This window comes from Marmota marmota, unplaced genomic scaffold (genome assembly GCF_001458135.2).
Source record: "Marmota marmota marmota unplaced genomic scaffold, marMar, whole genome shotgun sequence".
NCBI lineage: Eukaryota > Metazoa > Chordata > Mammalia > Rodentia > Sciuridae > Marmota > Marmota marmota.
In genome coordinates this window covers 41,103,382-41,106,807 of record NW_025999932.1, presented here as the reverse complement: position 1 = coordinate 41,106,807, position 3,426 = coordinate 41,103,382, and the positions used below count along the sequence as shown (strand labels likewise).

Sequence of the window (3,426 nt, the reverse complement as noted above, 5' to 3'; positions counted from 1 at the left end):
AAAAAAAAAAAAAAAAAAAAAAAAAAGAGAGAGAGAGAGAAGAAGAAGAATGCAAAACAAGGTTTTACCTTTCTAGTTTATGTAGGATTATTGAGAAAGAAACAGTGTGTTAATTAAAAACTGGCTGTAGCTAGGCCCGGTGGCACTTACCTGTAATCCCAGAGACTCAGGAGGCTGAGGCAGGAGGATCTCAAGTTCAATGCCGGCTTCAGCAATTTAGGAAAGCCCTAAGCAACTTAGTGAAACCCTGTCTTAAAATAAAAAATTGAAAAATGGCTAGGGATGTGGCCCAGTGATTAAGCAATCCTGGGTCCAACTCCTGGTACCAAATTTTTTTTTAAATAAAAATAAAAGGTTGGCTATAAAGAGACTTGAGGTTTGTGCAGAGTGGAAATGTAGAAGGAGTGTCAGCAGCTGGGGCAAGTGGCTTTCAAGTGGCAAAGTAATACAGCCCTCCTGGGTTCAAAGTCCTGCAGTGCTCCCAGAAAGTCGTTCTATATTCAGATTAAAGTCTAGGCTGCTATTAAATAAAAAGGAACAAAACAATGGAGGGGAAAATAGAAGCTTTCTTCTTCTTTTTCTAACCTCCTGCTATAAGCTGGAGGGAGAACTACTTTCAGATGTTTTAAGAAGTTATGTATCCTTAAGGAAAATGTTATGAAGAAATATAAGGAAGAAGAGGAAAGTCTAATGTCATAAGACACTGCGGAAAAATGTCACTGTGTAAGAGCTCCATACGTGGTGGGTGACAGGACTTGGGCTTTGTGCCTAACAGCACACCACGTGGTTATATAACATACCAACACACACTCTCCTTTGGAGCCTGGCTGCCTTGCACAATGACCCACAGCCTGCAGGGACCACACCCCCGAGGAGGAGAAGACGAAAATAGGTCTATTCTTCAAGCAGAAAGGTGATCAGGGAGAAAACGGCCCTTTAAACATAGGGAGCAATTTCTCTTCTAAGACAAGTAACCTCTGACTGGAGTCTCCCTGTTTGCCCAGGTCCAGGCCTGTGCAGGCAGTCAAGAAAGCACTTTGGAGATTTTAACCATGTTAAATGAAATAAATTATGTAAAAATGTGTGTCATATATAAAACATAGTACAAATGCAGGAAGCTATGCAGAGTTTCCGACACCCCCCAGAAGCGTCTTTTTCACAACACACAACCACATGCTAATAAGTGTTTGCTGGTGACATAAATTGTGGCAATCACTGCAGTTCTAAAGATCAGAACCGTTCCTTCTCCTCTGAGAGAGTCGCCCATTACCAAAATAAGGCTGTGCACCAAACCACCCCCAAACTTAGTGGCTTAAAACAACGTCACTTGTTTAAGATTTTTGTGGATCAGCAACCTAGGCTGAGCTTAGCTGGGCAGTTCGGGTCTCAGGTGGTTTGGGGAAGACCTACACAATCCTCAGCTATCAGCCACCAGGTCCACTGGCCACTATCACCCACCGGGTCCACTGGCCACTCAGGGGTGGTTTCCTCAGCTGGCACCATCCGTCTTCTTCTGCTTGGTCTCTCCTCCCCAGCAGGCAGCCCAGGAGTGTTCTTGTGGGGAGACAGTGTTTGGAGAGAGAGATTAGATGGACTCACAAGGTCTCTGGAGGCCTCGTCTTGGAACCGTCACATCATCAACACTTCTGTTACAGTCGCACTGTCAAAACAAGTCACAAGGTTGGTGAGAAATAGATTTCATGCCTTGGAGAAAAAAGTTACAAAGTCTCATTGCAAAGGGCAGGATCCAGAGAGGCCATTGATGCTACCGGTATCACCTATCCCAACTGAAACATTTCAACCTGGCCTTTGTTGAAGTTGGGTGAGCCATCTTTTTCTAAGAAGGAATATAAACAAGCTGCCTCTGATCAATATAATGAGGGAGGTGAGGTTGGTCCAATTATGTTTGGCTTCAGTTGGAACTAAATCTCAGTGGGAGGTTAGGCAGAATCCAAGACACACCAGGGTGGGGTGACAGTGAGAAAATAGAATGAGGGCCCAAGCAAGCAGAGAAGGAAATGATATACTGCAAACATATCTGAAGTCTCCAGAGAAACCATCAAGTCACGAGATTCAAAGACTTTACCTACCTGCCACTCAACAGATGAATGGATAAAGAAAATGTTGTACACATACACAATGGAATATTACTCAACTGTAAAGAAGAATGAATTTATGGCATTTTCTAGTAAATGGATGGAACTGGAGACTATCATGCTAAGTGAAATAAGCCAATCCCCCAAAAAACCAAAGGTAGAACATTCTCTCTGATATGCAGATGCTAACATACAATGCAGGGGTGCAGGATTTCATTGGATTAGACAAAAGGGAATGAAGGGAAGGAAAGAAGGATTGGAATAGGAAAGACAGTAGAATGAACTGGATATAACTTTCCTATGTTCATAAATGAATGCACCACCAATGAAACTACACATCATGTACAATCACAATAAGGAGTTCCTGATTAGAATAAGTTATACTCCATGTATGTATAATATGTCAAAACACACTCTACTGTCATGTATATCTAAAAATAACAAATAAAGGAATTTTTTTAAAGACTACCTACTATCTTATGCTTTGATGCAGCCCTGACCTCTGTGAAGGGATAAATGTTCCAGAACGGTTTCTCTCTTTGCCACATTGATCATTCCATAAAAAATGTGTTCACAGGGAAGTCCTGTCAGTGCCTGATGGATAGCCTGGGTGGTAGTTGGGAAATTCTTCTATTGTCCATCTGGAGCACCCTAAGACTGGATCTTCTTAGCTCCTCTCAAGAGGGAGAAGACAATGGCCTCCGATGTCTTTAGCACTGGCAAATCACAAAGGTGATTTATATCTATCTATCTATATCTATATCTATGTGTATGTGTATGAGTATGTGTGTGTGTGTGTGTGTATATATATATATATATATATGTTTTTATATATATATCCTTTTTTTATCCATTCATCTGTTTAAGGGCAGCTAGGTTGGTTCCATAGTTTAGCTATCGTGAATTGAGCTGCTATAAACTCTGCTGTGTCTGCTTCACTGTAATATGCTGATTTTAAGTCCTTTGGGTATAAACTGAGATGTGGGATAGCTGGGTCAAATGGTGGTTCTATTCCAAGTTTTCTGAGGAATCTCCATAACGCTTTCCATAATGGTTGTACCAATTTGCAGTCCCACCAGCAATGTATTAGTGTACCTTTCTCTCCATATCTTCAAGAATATTTATTGTTGTTTGTATTCTTGGTAATTGCCATTCTGACTGAGGTGACATGAAATCTAAGTACTTTTGATTTGCATTTCTCTAATTGCTAAAGATGTTGAACATTTTTTCATATATTTGTTGATCCATTGTATTTCTTCTGTGAAGTGTCTGTTCAGTTCCTTAGCCTATTTATTGACTGGGTTTTTTTTTTTTTTTTTTTTTTTTTTTT

General features: G+C 40.7%; 1 long non-coding RNA gene across 1 annotated transcript in view; it reads right to left on the bottom strand.

Annotated features, from left to right (window-relative positions):
• LOC125616159 overlaps positions 1-3,426 on the bottom strand; it is a 33,017-nt gene that overhangs the window by 20,755 nt on the left and 8,836 nt on the right. Inside the window, exon 2 of the long non-coding RNA XR_007346804.1 lies at positions 151-1,660. This is a non-coding gene — a long non-coding RNA (uncharacterized LOC125616159). The remainder of the gene's footprint in view (positions 1-150; positions 1,661-3,426) is intronic.